Here is a 23,446-nt window from a genome sequence, read left to right as displayed (position 1 = left end):
ACATGACCTCAATCCTGAGTGAGTTGGGAACTCCTGCCATTGAGGGCGGTTCTTTGATTTGCATGGGTGCGAGTGGCCAGAACGCCGACTCAAACCTACCATTTTATGGATCGTGTGATTTGAGAGCTGGGAACTCAGCTACACAAGAAGGAATTCACTCCTTCCCCGAGGCAAGGGTAAGTAGATAGATAGCTCCCTTAAGGGCTGATTCCAGGCGCTTGAACGATGTGGCGCCACACACCTTTTCATGGCCCGAGAGGTGTTCACACATAGTAGGACTATGTTGTATTGTTCATTAGAGGGATCAGTGGTACTTAAGGAAGAAGATGTAATTATAGGGCAAAACGGTAAATTGGCCTTGTTATAATTAAAGCATATGTGAAGGGTCATCATACTAATGATTGGTTATTATCCAATGGACATAGAAATATATCTATGGCAAGAAGAGTTCAACTGTCGGTCTTTAGTTGAATGCCTGACAGGTAACTGATGGTGGATATCGTGACTAAAGAGTTTAGTCAGCTATTCACGTACGTTGAAGCTTCTAGCCATAGGTCCATAAAGTCCCCTTGATAGCTTGGATACAAGTTGAGAGTTAGTTTTTGGGTCAATTGAAATTTCAAATGACAAGAAGGAGTTTCGATTATATATGATATAATTAACGAGTTAATTAAATATGATTATAATTAACTTTATGTATGATATACATTAATTTGGAGGAAATTGGATATAAATATGATCTATATCAGTAGAGGGAAAAATATATTATAATTAATATATGATATTTAATTTATAAGTTATGAATGTGATAAGATCACATTCATTGGACTGGGGTTATTAAAGAGAATGGAAGGCGGCCTCTTTCGTTCAAAATAAGGTGAGTGCATTATAAATAAACAGCACCGGTGTGTTTGATCTCGGTGTGCGCGGTATTGTGAAAAAGATAGTATCATCGTTTAGAAAATTAGTGCCTATATGATTAGTGACTGCACGATCGCTTACGTATACAATATTGCCTAAGTGATCGCATACCGATTACACCGTCGAGCAGCTATTATCTAAAACGATGTTTACCTTTTCCTAAGCCGATCGTTTAGCTCTCGGTATTTACTAAACAATCATATAAATGATCGCTTAGTTTTTCCTACGCGATCATTCGACGATCGCTCACCCTTTTCCTTACACGATCGTTTACCTTTCTACAAGATCATATAGATTGGATCGCATACTTTTACTTACACGATCGTATAATTTACCTAAACGTTCAAGCATATTTGTCTTATTGTATAGACAAAGACATCTCCCATTGCTTGTTGTTGTGTACAGTCTCTCTTCCTCCTTCCCTCTACCAAATCCGAACAAAGCCAACACTTTGGGTTCTCACTCCAAGATACTGAGGACTCTAAAAGTTGGGTTGTCTTCTCCGTTTCCTTTTATCCGGAGTGGTGACTGTTCGAAGGTAGACGGTTGAGGCTTCAGACTCGCTGTGGAAGAAGAAAATCTTCATCTGGTATGATTTCTTGATCCCTTTAGCATTATGAAAGTATGTTTGAATGTATATGCAGTAATTCTGTCACAATGAATTGGAAAGATTCGTTTCCGCTTGTAAGTACTCTTGAATAAGAGTTCCTTCAAAATCATGCTCTAATACCAATTGATAGAGTAAAGATACATAAAAAGGAAGCTAATAGAATCATTAAGTACTCTAATTACACTTAATTTGAGAACAAAGCATGCTAAAAAACAACTTTTAACAGAAAGAGGGTTTCATTGTGTATACATTTGTAGATTTCCACTTGTTCCTTGCTTAATCCACGAAATTGGATTTTCAAATCTCCAGTAGACCACCAAGAGGATCTTCTCTACTATTCTTAGTCTTAGATTGAATGGTGAAAACTTAGAATCGAAAGGGATAGGTGGATTTTAGAAAGCTTGAGGGCAAAACAGTTTTGCTGAAAATTGTTTTCAAAATTCATAATGCATGAAGCCTCCATCTCAGAATATTGAAGCTTTTATCATGTTCAAGCATGCAAGCACTAACTAATTTAGCTAATTGACATTTCAATTAACACTTAGATAGTGGGCAAAGTGTTAAAACTTGGAATAATCCACTAACCAATTTGAAATTTGGAGTAAACTCACTTTCGAATTAAAAAAAATTTTTAATTTGATTTTTAAATCTAATTAATCTTTACTTCAAAATTAATTTAGATAAAAAAAAACTAAAATTCAATTCTAAAATTGAATTTAATTAATTAAATAATAATTTAATATTAAATATTAAATTAATAAAACACCTAATTTAAACATGAATCTTATTCATGTAATCAATATTTAAATCAACATATAAAATATATTAAACTCTCCAATTACGTTTAATTTCAACAAAACTGAACCTTAATTATATTGAATATAATTATCCAAACCCTAAAATTGAAATTGAACATTACAAATTTCAAACCCTAATTTCGAATTTGAACACTTCAAATTCGCTCAATTTTCTAATCCAAGATTTAATCTTTCGCAAGTTAGTAGAGGGACGTTATGGACCTTCAGATCATGAGCTCCAATGATTTGAGATTAATTGGCTAAACTCTTTAAACTAAATTAATCAATACTCGTTAAATACTGAGACATACCGCTATAGCTCGATAGTTGCACTCTCCTCATTATAGATGTATTTCTATCCACTTAATTTAACCATAATTAGTAAGTCGATCCTTCACAGGTCATTCCTATTTACTGCTAGGTCAAAATTACCTTTTTACCGTTGTAAATACATCTTGCTCTTTAAGTCACCATTGATCCTCTATTGAACAATTGGTTTATAATCCAACTAATAAATCATGCCCCTCTCGGTCATGAGAGGGTGGGGCTCCTTTGTTCAAGACTAGGAATCAGTACTTAAGGGAACAACATATCTGCTAACCCTAAAATAGGTAAGAGTGAATTTTATCTCGTAGAACTATGTCTCCAGCTATCCATCCGGTCTTATCCCCAAAATGGGAGGCTTGTTCAGCAGTGTTGTCGAACTACTCTCACTTATGCAGATCAAAGGATAATCATGAATAAACAATAGTCCATAGTTAGCTCAAAATTAAGGTCGAGTTACCCAAGGTCATCAAATTGAAATAGTCAGTTTTAACAGTAAGTGGTTGTTATTAAGAAAAGTGACTATTTCGTGGTCTGGTCTTATGCAAATATCTTTTGCATAGGATGCCCCTAGTTACATATCTCCACATGAACGATTTCAGGATCATATCATTTGTATCAGTATACAAAGAAGGCCGCATCCATAGTGTCCCTAGGATGATGTACCCAATCTCATTCATATACTTATAGACCTTTTTGGTTATATACTATAACTTGATCATCTTTTATGTTCCTACATATAGTTAAAATATTCATACTATAGCTATGGATTCGTTTATTGGATTTTATAACATAATGCAATTTTAATAAAACTTTTATTCAATAATACTTTTATTGATAAATAGAATATGTTTCCATGATTATGAATTGCAAGTTTACCATGTGAACTAAAACCCAACAAACTCTCACTTGGACTAAAACTCCAGTGATAACCTATATATCTAAGTATATAATACTGAGTTTCTGAGTTTTACAGAGAAATACAATAAACTAGGGCACCAAATACCCACGGTTTACCATTCGGTATCCCATACCCGATTTTTCTCTTACCTGCTTTGAGAGATAGTAGAGAGGTTATTCCCTTAAGTGCTGACCTCGGGTCTTAAACAAAGGGCCCCACCCTTATTGGGTTTTATGTCCTAAAACTCGTGGTTTGTAAACAATAAAACTTATTTATGAAAATTCAATAAGTTAGTATTGAAAATGTATTGCTTGTTTCATTTTTGAAATCCAATAACCTAAAAGGCCCATGACTATTAAATGAGTACTCGAACTATATGTGGAGACATAAATGTAGATTAGGTTCGAGTAAATAGTCAAAATGATCTATAGTATATGAATGAGGTTGGGTACCTTAGTCTGGTAACACTATTGGATGCGGCCCACTCTGTAGTTATTACAAAGAGTTGTAAAGTACTACAAATGAAGTGATCCTAATTCGTACATGTTATGACATGAGGAGTGGGAGCGTCCTGTGCAAATGGATTTTGTACAAGATCAGACCACGAAATAAGTCACTCTTACTTGTTAACGTTGTTTACTATTTAAGACTGACTATTTCAAAGCGATGACCTAGGTAACTTGACCTTAATCCTAAGCTAACTATGAACTCCTGTTTATTCTAGATTATCCTTAGATTTTCATAGGTGAGGGTTGGTTTAACAACGTCGGCTCAATAAACTCCCATTTCAGGGGTAAGACCGGATAGATAGCTGGGGACATAGGGTGCAATAAGGAATTCACTCCTACCTGCTATTAGAGATAGTAGAGAGGTTGTGCCCTTAAGTGCTGATTCCAGGTCTTGAACATAGGGCACCACCCTCTCATTAGCCCAAGAGGGACTCGGTTTTTTTATTGGATCGCAAACCAATTGTTCATTAGAGGATCAGTGGAACTTAAGGAATAAGAGGAATCTCGGGGGTAAAACAGAATTTTGGCCCAACCATTATTACGAACAACCTATGAAGGGTTAACTTACTAATCATGGTTATATCGAGTGGACATAATATATCTATAGTGAAGGGAGTGCAACTTTGGATTTAGTGGAGTGACCCAGTAGTTAACGAATGGGGATTAATTTGGTGTAAAGAGTTTAGCCAATTAATCTCGGATCGTTGGAGCCCATGATCTGTAGGTCCACGAGGTCCCCCTATTAGCTCATAAATGGATTAGCCTTGGAGTAGTGTGATAAGTTGATTTGAAATGGTCGAATTAGAATTAAAGGAATTAGTAATTATATGAGATATAATTACACGATTAATTTTGGAATTAAATGAAATTGAAGAACCGATTAATATTTAAATATGATTTAAATATTAAATTCATGAATAGGGATTCATGATAGTGGAATTAGTGTTAAATTAATTTAATATTTGATATTAAATTAATTGAATTAATTAATTATTTATTTTAAAAAATAATTTTATATTAATTTTTGTAAATTAAATACAATTTCAGTTTTAATTATTGAATTAAAAATTGAAATTATGTATTAATTTGAGAAATTACAAATTAAAAGAAAAAGAAGAAAAAAATTGGAAATGGAAAAGTTGGGATTTTCCCACTTCCATTTCCAACTAGCTTACACATTTTTCACTTCTAAATTCAGTCGTTAATCCTAGCATGAGCTGCAATTCATGCAGCAGTGGTTCTTGCATGATTGTCATACAATACATAATGAAGAATCTGAGTGGAATTTAGCATGCAATTGGGTGGATTAGGCTGAAGATCTTCAAAGGCTGAAGATAAGTTTTCAACTGGAAAACTAGAAACCTTTTTCTCTCTTTTCTCTTAATTCCAGCTTATTTTGAGTCCCACAACTCTATTTAAGGCACCAAAAGGATAATAGGGAAGGTCTTGAGGTGGTTCACAAGTTGAATTAAGGAGGATTGTAGTTGAGCTTCGTGATTCAAGGTGTTCTTCAAAGGTATGTCATGAAACCCACTTTGTATTTTATGAGCATGCTTAAATTTGAGCAAAAATTAATGAATTAGAATGCTTAATGATCTCTTTTTCTTTCGTTGCATGTTTTCTAACTCTAACAACCCTCTCATTGGCCTGAGAGGGACTCGGTTTGTTGATTGGATCACAAACAATTATTCATTAGAGGATCAGTGGGACTTAAGGAACAAGAGGTAATCTCGGGGTAAAACCGACATTTGACCCAGCCGTTATTACGAACAACCTGTGAAGGGTCAATTTACTAATCATGGTTATATCGAGTGGATATAATATATCTACAGTGAGAGGAGTGCAACTTTGGGCTTTAGTGGAGTGACCCATTAGTTAACGAATGAGGGTTGATTTGGTGTAAAGAGTTTAGCCAATTAATCTTGGATCGTTAGTGCTCATGATCTATAGGTCCGCGAGGTCCCCTACTAGCTTGTAAATGGATTAGCCTTAGAGTAGCGTGATAAGTTAATTTGAAACGTTAAAATTAGAATTAAGAGAATTAAATATTTGATATAATTACATGTTTAATTTTGGAATTAAACAGAATTGGAGAACTAATTAATATTTAAATATGATTTAAATATTAAATTCATGAATAGGGATTCTTGATGTGGAATTTGTGTAAAATTAATTTAATATTTGATATTAAATTAATTATTATTAATTAATTTGTTTAATTAATTATTATTATTAATTTTATTAGAATATTAATTTATGAAATTAATTTTGTAAAATTAATAAAGTTTTTCCAATTTTAAAATGAAAATTGATTTTGGAAATCAATTTGAAAATGGAAAAAGATTGGAAAACATAAATGGAAAAAGAAGGAAATCTCCACTTACCTTCTTCAAGTAGCTCGCTCAACATCTACCATTTCTTGATTCAATCTTCCAAGCATGAGGTGCTCTTCATGCAACTTCTTCTTTTCATGATGGTTTTGCAATAAATAAGGAAGATTGGACTGAGAATCAACTAGGCAAATTGATGCATTAGTTGACTTTTTGCTAAAAAACTTGAGTTAAAGAAGTTGTTCTTCCAAAGGTGCAGCAATGTGCTTCTTCTCCAAATTCCCTTTATTCAAGCTTATTTTGAGTCCCACAACTCAATCTAAGGCTCCAAAAGAATAGTAGGAAGGCCTTGACGTGGTTCACAAGAAGATTTGGAGAAGATTTACTGCTGAATTCGAGTTTCAAGAGGTTTTACAAAGGTATGACTTGAAACCCTCTTATTATTGTATGGGCATGTTTTATTTATAGCCAAAATTAATGAATTAGAATGTTTATTGATCCTTGTTGCTTCTACTGCATGCTGATATACTCTTAACAATTGGTATTAGAGCATCATTTTAGCATTCAATTTGGTTTAATTTTGGGTTAGTGAGTGCTTTTTCATGAGTTATACGAAAATGGTGCACTGATATGGTTTTTCGAGATTTGGCATTTAAATTCTCTTTGATTCCTTGGTTAAATTTGTAATTGGATCTTGTTTGATAAGCTTATATGTGCTCAAGAGTCTGTAATTTATTTAGAGTCATTAGAGTTGAAATTAAGTTATAATTGAAGAAAGAAATGAAGAAGGTCGAGTTGCAGAAAACTGGATCGTGAGCTTCTGTCCAGGTTGGTCATATTCAAGCGAGGATCGAGTCTCGACGAGGATCGGGCAGCGAATTTTTGATTGAGCAGCGAGATTTTAATCAAGTTCAAGCGAGGGGTGAGTTTTTTTATTGAGTTCAAGCAAGATTTCGAGCGAGGAGTGTAATTTTGATCAACCCAGCGAGATTTTGGTCCAGCAGCGAGATTCTTGAACCGGCTTGACGAGTTTGACCTGTTAACTAAGCGAGGACCATTGAGGATTGATCAATTTTCTTCAAGTCCGGTCCGGTTTAGCTCAAAAAATGTTCTAGTTGGTTCGGTTCAGTCAGTTCAAGTCTGGTTGAAGTTGTTTGGGTCTGATTTGGAGCGGTTCGAGTGGTCCGGAAGAGTTTTGGAGTTGTTTCTTGCTGATTTTGTAATAATTAGGCCTTTGTTTGTTTGAAAATGCCAAAATTAAAACCATATCAGTATGTGTTTAATTATTTATACATGTAATGTATGTTATAATTAAATAAATCTTGTATGTGCATACAATATGCCATGTAGATTTAAAATCCCATCATAGGAAGCATGTTACATGCATTGAAAGATGTTATAAAATGTTATAATATATAGTATGCATGTTTAGGGTTTCTTTTATTTAATATAAATGTTATATTAAATGTTGAATGCCTTTGATGAATGTTGTGGATGTTTAGCATGTCTAAAATTTTGTAAGTTGTTATAAAATTGGGTTAGACATTTAAAATCTATAACAAAGAACAATTGCATGCTCACGTAAGTTAACTACTCATTTTAATAGTTAAAATAGGTCATTAAACTTGTAAAACTTGGGTAACTCAACCGGTATATAATCCTGTCGAAGACTGGAGGTATTTAAGTTGAGGTCTACAAAACACCTCCTACTTGGGGATTATGGCTGAATAATTTAGCATTGTTAACCGATTTTATGAGCAACACGTGAGCGATACGAGGTTTTAAAACTAGTTTATCACCTAGACATCGTAGGTTAAATCCAAATATGAATGTTATACTTGGATAAACACCTACACTTAGGTTGTTTAATTAGCCAGAACAAGCCTAAGGAAACGTATACCCCGTTAAACGTTAGATCACTTCAGTGAAGTTTTATAACATATATGATATGCTATTAGAACACTTCAGTGAAAATCAAATAACGTATATGATATGTTAGAACACAGATAGTAGGAGATTAATAAACATATATGATATCATTATTTTTAGCTCTCACGTCCCTAAGAGTTCACGATCGAAATTCATGTGGCACTTCGTATCACCCTAGGAGTGACCTCTATTCGAAAAGTGTTTACATGAATCAAGATTTTGGTGAATGGGGGAAGTCGTTCACCTTAAAATCAAATGTGATGTTTTTTATTTTAAAATTTTCACGTTCTCAAGATGTTCACAATGAAAAGTTCACACGACACTTCATGTCACCTTGGGAGTGACCTCCATTCGGAAAGTGTTTGCGTGAATTGACCATGGTGAATAAGGGGAAGTTGTTCAATGGAAAATCAAATATACGATATATTGATTTCAATTCTCACGTCTCTAGATAATTCCCACCGTGCAGCACTTCCTGTCACCCTAGGAGTGACCTCCATTTAGAAAGTGTTCGTCATGAGATTAAGACCAAAGCGAATGGGGGAAGTAGTTCATAGTAAATGGGTGAAGGATATGTGTCAACATATCCTACGATCTCTTTGTTGCTTTGAACCGTGAGATTTCTATGTTGCGCCTGCTTTTCGGCTTTGCTATTCATTTAATGAAGGCTATCCCCTCAGAGGGTTTTAACATAGGATTTAGAAGAACTCAAACTCTAGAAATGGATAGGATTTCTAAAATCGGTTTCAACTTTGACTTTCCAACTTTGGGTGTATCGTTGGGATCGAACTTTTGAAGTCTAAAAATAGAGGGTTACACTTACAGAATTATTAAAGGGTTAGTAATTTCTGACAAAAAACGATTGTTAAATGACTATTAGGATATGAGTTATTCTAGATATAGTATTTAGTCAAGAATGTCTTGCTGTAGTATCGTTGCAAAAAAAATAATCTTGGGTATATTATTACTTTGCTAAAACTTGTTTGGGTTTAAAAGACAATTCACTCATAAAATTTGTTTATATTTTTCAGAATGACAAGTTCATTAGTACAATTGTTGGTATCTGATAAACTGATTGAGGATAATTATGCAACTTGGAAATCAAATCTGGATACTATATTGGTGATAGATGATTTACAGTTTGTTTTAACAAAGGATCGTCCTCCCATTATTGGCTCTAATGCAAACCAAACTGTTCAGGATGCGTACGATAGATGAATCAGGGTGAATGACAAAGCCCGTGCCTATATTCTCGTCAACGTATATGATGTCTTGGCGAAGAAACACGAGACTATAGGTACTGGCAAAGAGATTATTTAATCTTTACGTGGGATGTTCGGACAACCGTCCTTCTCCCTAAGGCATGACGCTATTAAATACGTTTACAACTGCTGTATGAAAGAGTGGGCCTCTGTAAGAGAACATGACCTAGACATGATAGTCCATTTCAATGTGGCAGAAGTAAAAGGGGTTGTCTTTGACGAAAGAAGTCAAGTTGGTTTTATTCTAGAATCTCTTCCGAAGAGTTTTCTGCAGTTATACACAAATGTGCTCATAAATAAAATAGAATACAACTTGACTACTCTTCTAAATAAGCTATAGGCTTACCAGACAATGATGAGAGCTAAAGGTCTGGAACTGGAAGTACACGTTACTTCCGCTGAGAAGAGACGAACGTTCTCTAAAAAGCCTAATGTTGCTTCCTCTTCATAGAGTAAGAGTATTTCTGTTAAGAAGAGCAAAAGAAAAGTGAAAAAGAAAACCGCTAGTAGAAAAGGCAAGGCTAATGCTACAGACATAAGAAAGTGTTTCCACTGCAACGAGGAAGGGCATTGGAAGAGAAACTGCCCTCAATACCTTACTGAAAAGGGAGCAGAGATAGCAAAATAGGCAAACAAGTTCCTGAAGATTGCTTGTTGTCCTCAACACGACCAGTGGGAGATGTTGTTGTTTGAAGATGATCTTATAAGCTTTTGTTATTGTAATAAAAGTAAGTTTATCTTGCTTGTAAATAAAAATTGTATATATTTTTGTAAATGAAATGTTCATTAGCAAAAGTTATGTTTGTTCTACTGCATAGCAACTTTTGTTAAGAATCCACCTAGTTAAAAGCCATTTACAAATATTCAGATATTTAAAATGGCTAGAAATCAATAATGGCAAGTAGTTATTTAACCTAAGTGATAAGTTTAGAATACTTGAAAAGTTCAGAGTGTACAAAACTTGTTAGGTAAAATAAGACCAAAATACTTTGATTGGATCAAAGTATAGAAAGTTCAAGATTTCTAGGTCTATTTGATAGAACATGAAATCCAGTGAAAAACTTTCTAATTGCCTAAAATTGTTTTCCCAACATCATACCAATTTTTCAATATTAGTGTTAATATCGAATCCTTAAGTATTAGAATTTTGTTCGAGATCACCTTGTATTATTTGGTTCCATAAAAGCTTGCATAAATCAATAAAGAGTCATTGAACTGACATTGTAAACAAAAGTTGTTTAGACAGGTCAGATGCATCTTACTCAAAGAGTTGAGAGTACCTCAATGTAGTGGGAGGAAAGTATGACTTCCTAGCTATGATTGAGAAATAAGTGTTATGAAAATAAGATACATTCCCCATATAGTTTAATAAGAAGTCTGTTGTACACTAACATGTTTATAAAGATTCTCTCAGCTAAAGTATTTGAAAATCTTCTAGTAATACTAGGACTACCATGTAAATAACCTAGGGCAAGTGGGAGAAAAAACTGGGTATGGGATATCGAATGGTAAACCATGGATATGTGATACCCTAGTTTATTGTATTTCTCTGTAAAACTCAGAAACTCAGTATTATATATTTAGATATATAAGTTACCACTGGAGTTTTCATCCAAGTGGGAGTTTGTTGGGTTTTAAGTCCTAAAACCCGTGGTTTGTAAACAATAAAACTTATTATGAAAATTCAATAAGTTTTCGTTTTAGAAATAAATCCAATAAACTAAAAGATCCATGACTATTACACGAGTGCTTGAACTTTATGTGGAGACATAAAAGTGGATCAGATTTGAGTAAATAGTCAAAATGATCTATAATATATGAATAAGGTTGGGCGCCTTATTTTTGTAACACTATTGGATGCGGCTCACTCTGTAGTTGTTACAAAGGAATTGTAAAGTGCTACAGATTATGTGATCCTAATTCGTACATGTTATTACATGAGAAGTGGGGGGGTCCTGTGGAATGGGTTTGTACAAGATCAGACTACGAAATCAGTCACTCTTACTTTATAACGCTTTTTTCTATTTACGACTGACTATTTCAATGCGATGACCTAGGTAACTTGACCTTAATCCTGAGCTAACTATGAACTCCTGTTTATTCGGGATTATCCTTAAATTTGCATAGGTGAGGGTTGGCTTAACAGTGCTGGCTCAATAAACCTCCATTTTAAGGGTAAGAACGGGTAGATAGCTGGAGACATAGGGTGCAAGATGGAATTCACTCCTACCTGCTTCCAGGGATAGTAAAGAGGTTGTTCCTTTAGGTGCTAACTCCGGGTCTTGAACAAAGGGCCCCACCCTCGCATTGGCCCGAGAGGGACTCGGTTTATTGATTGGATCACAAACCAATTGTTTATTATGAAGGAACTCTTATCAAAAAGTTCTGCTCGTTCCAAACCCCATTATGATAGAACGTACACATTTATAATCAAACAGTAATAGTCATGCAAAAACTCTAATTTACAGCATGCTTCAAAAGGGAAAGTACTAAGGTTCAAGAGAATTTACCCTTGTAGAACTATTCTTCTTGTTCCCTCGAAATTACTGCACGATCGTTCACTAAACACGAACGTCACGCATCAGCTATCTCCTCGAACAAGCACAAAAACACTTAACCCTCGAACAATAAGAAGACACCACCAAAAGGCTACCTTGGTATTCTTGGTGTGAGAATCCAGGAGTTGTGGGCTCTGTAGAATTTAGTAGAAGGTAGGAGGAATTTGACAGATCGTGCAGACGATCGAGTAAATGAGAGATAATTTTAGTCTATTTTATTGATAGTGTACTGATCATTTAGAAAACAAGTGACTATCGTATAGCAAACTTGTTACACGATTGTGTATGCTCTCAAGCTACCGTATAGCTAATGCTTTTGATCGCACGATTCACAATCGCTTAATGATCGCCTTTTGTAAAAATGAAAACAATTTTCATTTTAACCATCAATTACCATAACTAATCACAACTTCTCATTAAGTTGGTTATTGGGAGAAAAAACCGGAATTAATTATCCTATTATTGATTTAATTACAAATATAATCAATATATTCATAACCTATAGTTTTAATATCACATCTCATGCAATATATAAAACATAGTTCTTTTTCTCATTTATAGCAAATAATAATTCCTCCAGTTAATGTATTTAATACATTAAGTCAATTATATCTCTATAATTGATACAATTTAATTATATCATATTTAATCAAATTTTCTCTTGTTAGTTTGAACACTTCAGTTTAACCCAAAAACCGATTCTTAATATGAATCCATTGAACTACCAAGGGGACATTATGGACTTATAGCTTGAAGCTCCAACGGTACATGAATAATTGACTAAACTCTTTAATCACGATATCCACCATCCGTTAACTGTCGGGCATTCCACTAAAGACCGACAGCTACACTTTTCGCACTACAGATATATTTCCATGTCCATTGGATATAACCAATCAATAGTACGATGAGCCTTCACAAATCGCTCGTAAGTATAGACGGGCCAATTTACCGTTTTGCCCCTGTAATTACATCTAACTCCTTAAGTACCACTGATTCCTCTAATGAACAATACATCATAGTCCTACTATGAGTAAATCCTTCTCAGACCAAGAGAAGGTGTGGCGTCACATTGTTCAAGTCTTGAAATCAGCCATTAATAGAGTAATTTATCTACCTACCCCTAAATCGGGGAAGTAGTGAATTTCGTCTTGTGTAGCTGAGTTTCTAGCTCCACAATTAAATGAATCCCCAAAATGGTAGGTTTGAGTCGACAATCTAGCCACTCGCACCCATAGAAATCAAAGGACCGCCCTCATATGCAGGAGTTCCCAACTCACTCAGAATTAAAGTCATGTTATCTATGATCATCCTAGCGAAATGAAAGTCTCTGTCATGAACAGCGTTATATAACGAGACTAAACATTTCGTGATCCAGTCTTATACAAACTTTTTTGTATAGAGCATCCTGCTCACATGTCTAATACATGAATGGTCAGGATCAGACCATTTGTAGTACTTTACAACACTTATAATATCTACAAAGCGGGCCACACTCGTAGCGTCAACAGAATAGGGTTTCCCTCCTTTATCCATATACTACAGACCATTTAGGTTATCACTTAAAGCACGATCCACTCGTATGTCATCACATACATGCTTAAGTTACAACGATAACCAGGGATCTTAGTTTATTGGTTTGTGGTTAATACAACAAAATATTTCATATATCAAAGACTGTATTGAAGCAAATTTCTCATATTATTACATCATAAATGTTTGTTCATTTATATGTGTTTACAAACTACTAAACCCTACGAGATTTAGGGCATCAACCCCAACACATTAGAGGATCAGTGGAACTTAAGGAACAAGAGGTAATCTTGGGGGTAAAACAGACATTTGACCCAGCCGTTATTACGAACGACCTATGAAGGGTCAAAATACTAATCATGGTTATCTCGAGTGGACATAATATATCTACAGTGAAGGGAATGCAACTATAAGCTTTAGTGGAATGACCCATTAGTTAATGAATGGCGGTTAATTTGGTGTAAAGAGTTTAGCCAATTAATTTCGAATTATTGGAGTCCATGATTTGTAGGTCCGCGAGGTCCCCTTACTAGCTCGTAAATGGATTAGCCTTCGAGTAGCATAATAAGTTAATTTGAAACATCCAAATTAGAATTAAGGGAATTAGTAATTATGTGTGATATAATTACGCATTTAATTTTGGAATTAAACGAAATTGGAGAACTAATTAATATTTAAATATGATTTAAATATTAAATTCTTGAGGTGGAATTTGTGTAAAATTAATGGACTATTTTTTATTATAGAAAAATAAACTAAAATATTTACAAGATATAATAAAATTTTAGAACTATCAATGATAGAGACTGATAGACACTAATAGCGGCGTCTATCAGTGTTTATCGGCGTCTATCATTAATAGTTCTAAATTTTTTTTTATATTTTGTGAATATTTTCAACAATTGTTCCATTTGAAATAATTTCCCAAAATTAATTTAATGTTTAATATTAAATTAATTATTATTAATTAAATTGTTTAATTAACTATTATTATTCATTTTATTAGAAAACTAATTTATGAAATTAATTTTGTAAAATTAATAAAGTTTTTCCAATTTTAAAATCAAAATTGATTTTGAAAATCAATTTGGAAATGGAAAAAGATTGGAAAACACAAATGGAAAAAGATTGTTTGTTATCCTCAACATGACCAATGGGAGATGTTGCTGTCTGAAGATGATCTTATCAACTTTTGTTATTGTAATAAAAGTTATGTTATGTTGTTGTAAAGAACAAATTGTATATATTTTTGTAAATGAAATGTTCATCAACGAAAGTTATTTTTGTTCTACTGCATAGTAACTTCTGTTAAGAACCAACTTAGTTAAAAGCTATTTACAAATATTCAGATATTTAAAACAACCAGAAATCAATAAAGGCAAGTACTTATTTAACCTAAGTGATAAGTTTAGAATACTTGAAAAGTTCAAAGTGTACAAAACTTTTTAGGTAAAATAAAACTTAAATACTTCAATTGGATCCAAGTACAGAAAGTTTAAGATTTTTAGGTCTATTTGATAGAACACGTAATCCAGTGAAAAACTTTCTTGTTGTCATAAATTGTTTTCTCAACATCATTCCATTTATCAGAATATTGTTCAAGGTCACCATGTATTATTTGTTTCCATAAAAGCTTGCATATATCAATAAAGAGTTATTAAAATTGACATTGTAAACAAAATTTATTTAGACAGGACAAATACATCTTACTCAAAGAGTTGAGAGTACTTCGATGTAGTGGGAGGAATGTATGATTTCCTAGCCATTGTTGAGAAAAAAGAGGTGTAAAAATAAGAAGCATTCCCCATTAGTTTAATAAGAAATCTATTGTACACTAGAAATTTCTATACTTGAACTTTATGTGAAGACATAAAAGTGGATCAGGTTCAAGTAAATAGTAAAAATGATCTATAATATATGAATAAAGTTGGGTGCCTTATTCTAGTAACACTATTCGGTGCGACCCACTCAGTAGTTGTTACAAGCTGTAAAGTGCTACAGACGATGTGATCCTAATTCGTACATGTTATGACATGAGAAGTAGAGGTATCCTGTGCAATGGGTTTGTACAAGATCGAATCACGAAATCAGTCGGGCATTCTGTGCATTGGGTTTGTACAAGATCGAACCATGAAATCAGTCATTCTTACTTTATAACGTTGTTTACTTTTTGAGACTTCTTATTTCAATTCGATGACCTAGGTAACTTGACCTTAATCCTGAGTGAACTATGAACTCTTGTTTATTCAGGATTATCTTTAAATTTGCATAGGTAAGGGTTGACTCAAGAGCACTGGCTCAATAAACCTCCATTTCAGGGGTAAGACCAGGTAGATAGCTGGGGACATAGAGTGCAAGATGGAATTCACTCCTAGTCGCTTTTAGGGATAGTATAGAGGTTGTTCTCTTAAGTACTAACTTCAAGTCTTGAACAAGAGACCCCACCCTCTAAATGGTCTGAGAGGGACTCAATTCGTTGATTGGATCACAAACCAATTGTTCATTAGAGGATCAGTGGAACTTAAAGAACAAGAGATAATTTCGGGGGTAAAATAGACATACCTTATTCATATACTCTAGATTATTCTGACTATTTACTCGAATCTAATCCACTTTTCTGTCTCCACGTAAAGTTCAAATAAGATCTTTTAGTTTATTGGATTTATTTCTAAAACGAAATGAGCAATTCATATATTCAATAACAACTTATTGAATTTTCAGAAATAAGTTTTATTGTTTATAAATCATAAGTTTTAGGACATAACCCAACATTGCTCACCTTCGCCTCACGAGTCAGTTGAGTAAGTTGAGTCAAAGTCTTTATTTTTAGTTGAGTTAGTCCTTGAGTATTTTGATTTTTCTTTTTCCTTTTTTTTCAAACAAAATTAAAAATACAAAATTTGACCTATCTAGTTCTCTTCAAAAGATGAGAAACCTTATAGCCTTACTGGGCTATATCAACTCATCCAAAAAAGGACCAGAGAAATACAAGAATTTCTTTGTGCCTTGACAGGGGACAGGTCACGTCGAGCAATTGACGTTAAAAATTTGCCCTTCCTGGAGGGAGCCAGGTGAAAATTTTTACTGCTTTCTTTATTTGTTTTCTGGATTAGATCTCTTTTTGTTTTTGTTTTGTAGGGACGACCTATAAGAGAGAAGAGGATCATCTTTTTGGAAGGCAAGCCTACTACCATCACCATCTCGTATATGACATCGTTATTAGGGGAGATTTTCTATTCCCTTGACCATTTTATTTTATTGAGTTTTACTTGAGATAGATTGGGGAAAATGTATTCTTTTAAGTTGGGGGTGGGGTATGTTCTAATCATTGGGGTCTTTGAGCGTTGTGCTCGAACGATGTTTGTGTGCTTAATTTGCTTGCTTGCTCTCTTGCTTAGTTTATTATGATGAAGTAGTTGATGACACACCCTTTTTGTGATTAGGTTTGCATGAAACTATATTTAAAGAGCATGATCATGGTTTTTATCCCCTTTTTTAAAAAAATTCTTATCTCTCATGGATCTTTAAGTCCCTTCTCCAACGAAATTAGGACTTGCATGCTTAGAGTCTTATTATGGGGCTTATATTTTCGTTGCACTTTGAAAGCCCTAGGTGATACGTATTAAGTGACTGAAAGCTCAACTTAGTATTGCATGCCTAAGTTTTTGCCAAACTCTTGTTTTGTATTGTAAAAGCCAAGTGTAGAGTATGTAAAAAGCAGTTTGTAAAAGGTAGAGTGTTGTACAGTAAAAGCAAGTTATATGTTATTTTTTAAGGGGATTACTTCTCTTTCTTAGGTTATGATTAACCTGGGGCGACTATGACACCCGTAGTTTTCCTCTAAGCTAAAGTACCCCGAAGAATGAGTAAGCTTTGGCACCTTGTTAGAAGACATTGCTCGCAGTTGGATGACTCGCATGACATCCCTGTGGGCAAGCCAAAACGAAGGTGATGTGTCTGGATAAGGCTTCATCTTTTGTAAAAATAAAATAATATATATATAAAGAGAGGTAAGATAAAAGTTTGGTTTCCTTAAGTGTGTCATTACAAAGTTGAGTCTAGGAAGCATGGCCCTTGAGCCTTCGAGCCAGTGTAGGGGAAAACGAATTGAGTGCCTTATAAAACCATTCCGGATTTTGCGAGCTTAATTAGTAGGGCTTTTGACTCACTCATACATGAGTAGGATTAAAATCATTTTTTTAAACATGCTTTATTGATTGATTGTAATCTAATTATATTTTTTTTATCGCAAATCTAATCCTGATAGACTATTGAAACTAGAGTAACGACCCTTGTGATTGAGCAAGCATAATATTTTGTGTCAACATGTGATTTTACCTTGCTCGGGGACGATCAAGAATTAAGTTGGGGTATTTAATAGCACCGAAAATGTGTTATTTTCCTCTGCTTAATTCTCGGTCATTACTACGTTTAATGTGTTTATTTGATAATTTTGTAGGTATCGGGCATCTTGAGGTGGAAATCGTTCATTACGAGCTATTTGAGGTTAATTTGGAGCAATTAGAAACTAATTTGAGCAACCGGACTTCAAAGGGACATGAATGGATGAAAACACCCCTAGACGGAGCGTTGCAATGCTCAGACAAGAGTTACACGACGCTATAAGGTAGCACTGCCCGTATTGAACGAAATAGGGCAGCATTGTAACGCTGCAAACATGATGACGAACGCACGCGCTAGGCAATGTTACAACGTTGCTTGCAGCGTTGTGATGCTACGACCAACCCCTATATATAGCAGTCTTCATTTTAGGTCAAGGAGGATGGCCACCATCGGCTCCCAGCCGATTTTCCCTTTCTTTTCCCTCATCCACTTGTATTTTGGGGTGTTTCTTTAGTAATTAATCGAGTAATGCCAGATTATAACTTCTCATCCCCCATGGGAAGGTAAGATTTTGGTTTCTTAGTTTAGGGATTCGGAGGAACTCGATGTAAAATTGTTTATGGGTTTTGATCCAAATTTATATGTATGAATTGCATGATTTTGATTGTTGATTGACGCCCAATAATTTTATCATGTAGTTTTAACGCTTTTGAGATTATATGACACATATTTATAGGATATTCCTATTGGAAGCAATAGGTTAGTTAGGCAAAAAGGACTGTTTCTAGCAACCTAGAGAAAAACCGCATTGATTGTTTAATTAGACATTGGAAATTGACATTCATCTTAGCGTAATCCCTAGATCTTAATGAAATTCGTTAATTTGTATGGAGCTCAAATTTATTAAGAGCTCAAATTTTAAGGTAAGCAAGTTAAGATTTTTTTATAGAAGGAAATTTTCTAAGATAAAGTCTGGAAAATAAGTTATTTGAGCTCAAAGTTGAAACTAGGTTTTGGTTAAACAAGCAGATAGCTACAACCATTGAGCAAGCAGGCTGCTAAACCGAAGCAAGCTGCAGGCACGCACGAGGAGCTGGTTGGGTGCAAGGCATGCACTGAAGTTGTGCACGAGGGGTACTTTATGTTGTGCGGCGTGTGCTGAAGCCGTGAGCGCAAGGGGGCGTTGGGTTATGTGGACAAACACGTAAAGCGATGGGCACAAGGGGGCGATGGTTGTGCGTTGGCACATTGGACAAGTGCATAGGACATGTGATGGGTGAATGGGTTGCGATGTTGGCTGCATAACTAAGGCTTAACTACTCAAAGTTTTACTAAGTGTCGGATGTATAGGAAGGTATGTGTTGAGAGGGGAATTGATATTTTAAGCTGATTGTTAAGTTCATTTAGGTGAGTTAGTCTCACAAGAAGATTTAAAGGCACTAGCTAAACATGTTATTCATTTCCATAGGGTTAATGCCAATAAGAAGGGCTTATCAACCCTAAGAGGAGTGCCAAAGCCTGTGAGTGACAAAGTTGATGTTTTTGAAATGTTTTAGTAAGACATGCTTTACTTAAATGTTTAGACTCATGCTTGTGTATATGAATGTTTAAAATGATTTCCAAGAAAACTATGTTTCATGAAGCCATTAACGCATGCTAGTTTTAAAGAGGTTTATAAGCATGACTTAAGTATTTCAATACTTATTATTCAAGAAGCATGTGTTGAAATTTGATGCTTTATAGTGAGCACGATTAAGCATATGATTTACATTGCTATGCTTTCAAAGTATGATTTACTTCAAAGTATAGGTTTTATGATGATTATTAGAATCGGATACTGAAGGACAATAAAAAGGTATCTTGGTTCATAGTACCTAAGGTATGACGGTACTTAGTGATAACCACGTGCACGTAGGTAAAAGTCGACGTTGATTGTGTTGAGAATACTCCACACCAACTAAGGTTTAACGTTGAAGGACTGAGCAAAAGGGTTCTCTCTCATCTAAGGATTATATTAAGCTAAGTTTTAAAGCTATGCTATGTTTGAAAGTTTTAAATATGAGTTTGCTTGGCAGTTTCAATTTTAAAGCATGGTGTTTACAATTTAATAGTTACTCTGTCACACCCCGCCCCAGACCATCTTCTCAGCGTAGGAAAGGGCGTGACTGACAGCAGTTATCAACCCTTTCGTTGACACTTACTGTCTAATAACTCTGATACCAATGTACAAATTGCACAATCAATTGATTAAGTATGCTCATTTTATTTTATAACAATGTAACGTTTATACAACTCTAAGATTTAATTACAAGTTTACAACAACTGTAAAATCCTCTAGAAGTGTAACTGTGGCACGTAGCAGACCTTGAACTTAGTAGCACCCTGGAACTCCTCACCTTTCACTACCTGGGAAAAGGAAAAACATTTGGAAAGCACAAGCTATAAAGCCCAGTGAGTGACCAAAAAACTGATTTTTATCAGAAGAACTACCCCACACTTGGGTACTTTTGCTCAGATACCTTCTCAACTGTGTCCTTCAGTATCGAGCTACTCGGATACCTTCTCAAATGTCCTTCGGTATCGAATTTTAAGTAAAACTAGTCATAAAATGACTTTCTTTAATAAAACTTAGAAAACATATCTTTATCTAAAAGATCTTTCTTTAGCACATAGTTTTTTAAAACATTGAAAACATTTTAGTCACTCACCTTGATCGTTATGGAAGCTTCCTCTCTAGAAGTTCCTTTGTCACCTCGGGCTCCTTTTTGAACCTTAAAATCAAGATTCAAATTAAAACTCATATTATTCATAGTTATGGGCTTTATCTAGAGATAATTCCTTCTACAAATATTCTCTAAAATGTCTCAAAAATCTTAATCTAAAAGCTTAGCTCAGAACTCTTCTTTGTTTGGCCGAAATCATCAAAACATCAAGACTAGCCCAGCTTACCTGACAGCTTGACCCTTCTGTCTTTTCCTCATTCTCCAGCCCGATTCCTTGAAGCTTCTTCTCTGGCAGCCCTACCATGAAAACTAGACTCCTTTAGCTTTCAGATGGCTTTAGAATCACATCAAACGCCCGAGTATTCTGGGAGAACTTCTCGTTCCAAGTTGATGATACTTTCCAGACTTCACTATCCAATGCGTCCTCTTTGAACTTCTATGACCAACGCATGAATTTTGGCTTCAACGTAAGGCTTGCTCAACTCTCCCACTCTTTTTACTGTATTTTTTAATTGTGATCTAAAAATGAAGTCTTTTGGCCCTATTTATAGGCGTCCAAACCTTCTCCAAAGTTGACACCATCTACTTGGCTGCATGGCCAAGAGTTTCTCCCATACACTACCAACACATCATTTTGATCAGCGCAACCTAAGTATCTTCCTCCTGTGTAGCCAATTCATGAGCTTCCAATCTGATGCCACCATCTTAAATTTTTAAGGCTTGAGGCTTTCCTCCTAAGAAGACACATGGTTTGATGACGTTTTTTAGGTGATCTCATCCTTTATATGCGTCCAACTCTTAAATGTTCAACGCATAGTCCATACTCAATGCATAGCCTATAATCAACGCATAGCAAGCCAATTCACTACCATCGCAAGAGCTAGCCATCACCAACGCATAGGGTGACCGCCCATCCTCGACGCATGGCTCACTAGGTAGCATCACACAGCTTGCTTGGCATGGGCACATGATACTGGCCACCGATGCATTGGCGTGCTGTATAGGCTGGCTGCTCGACGCAGAGGCGTGCTGCATAGGCTGGCCATCACTCGCTTGCTCGGCCGCATGGCAGGGGTGTTTGACAGGGCGCTCATTGCATAGGCATCGACGCATGGGCATGGCCGCTCAGCGGGCTCGGCAGTGCTTGACGCATGGGCTGGGTACATCGATGCATGCCTGGGCAGTTTGGCTGAGGCTACTCGATACATGCCACCCTCCAGCCCTCATGCCATCCCAATGCCTCACTTCCATTTTCCTTCCTTCACCAACGCATCAACGCTTCCAATGCATCCAACGCATCCATCCAGCCTAATGCGTTGGTCTAACCTCCAAGGCATACGTCACTCCCACTTCAACTTCCCCCTTGGCCTAAATAATCTCTCCAAGATCTTATGGCCAATGCATGGCAATGCCTAGTCCAACACTTAGTCAATTTTCAGGGATTTAAGCTTAACTCAAAGCTACTCACATAGCAATGCCTAGTCCAACACTTAGTCAATTTTCAGGGATTTAAGCTTAACTCAAAGCTACTCAAGAAAAATTTATTCAACACTTAGAAATTTCCTTCTCTTCAACATAGGATATCCCTTAATCATCTGCTTAAGTAGGAAAAATGGAAATCTGGGTTTCACACACTCATTGGGCTAGTAGCTCACTCATTTAAATGTTTTCCTTTTCCCAGGTAGTGGTCATCTCTCTAAAGGATAATTGCACTGTTGCTCTGCCACTCAAAGACTCGGTTGGAAGAGAAAGTTTAGGTGTTTGTTTTGAAAATATTTGTACACATGTGTCTTCATATTAGGGACTAGTAATGAGTGTGGGACCCATTGAACCTTGTTCCTGTACGTATGTTATAAGTTTGCTATGTGTGAAGCCCTGAGGTTACTTTAAATGTTAAATTCCCCTAGCTCTTGAATGTTAAATATGTTATTGTAGGGTTTCCTAACCAGGTTAAACAGGTTAGTTAGGCGGTAAGTGCCACAAAAGGGTTAGTAACTGCTGCCTTCACGTTCTTTTCTAAATTAAGAGGATAATTTAGGAAGGGGTGTGACATAACAGGCTTCAGTCCAATCTTGGATATAGTCATTGGATTGCCAGTAAAAACATCCTCAAATATCTTTGGAGAAAGAGAGACTATATGCTCATGTATGGTTCTAATGATTTGATCCGAGATACACTAATTCTAATTTTTAGATCGATGTGAATTCTAGGAAATCTACTTCGGGATCAGTATTCACTCTGAATGTAGGAGCTATAGTATGGAGAAATATAAAGCAAAGTTGTATTGTTGACTCCACTATGGAAGCAGAGTATGTAGCCACACATGAAGCAACCAAAGATGCAGTTGACTTAGAAAGTTTTTAACCGATCCAAATATGCATCTGCCGATCACCCTTTATTGTAATAACAGTGGTGCAGTTGCAAATTTCAAAGAATTGAGAAGCCATAAGCACGGGAAACACATCGAGCGCAAGTACCATATCATCAGGGAGATAGTACATAGAGGAAACGTGATCGTCATGTAGAATTAGTATGGCTACCCTAGGGGGTGAATAGGGTTTAATTAAATTAAATTACTAATGTGAGTCCAATTAAACAAATTAAGAAACTTTTTGTTAACAAGTAATTTAAATAATAAATTTAACTAAAAATAATCAAGAAGTTAATAATACAACTTTAAAGTACCCAAATTGGTTCTCATAACA

The sequence above is a fragment of the Benincasa hispida genome, chromosome 4 (assembly GCF_009727055.1).
Source record: "Benincasa hispida cultivar B227 chromosome 4, ASM972705v1, whole genome shotgun sequence".
NCBI lineage: Eukaryota > Viridiplantae > Streptophyta > Magnoliopsida > Cucurbitales > Cucurbitaceae > Benincasa > Benincasa hispida.
This window is presented reverse-complemented; position numbering follows the sequence as displayed.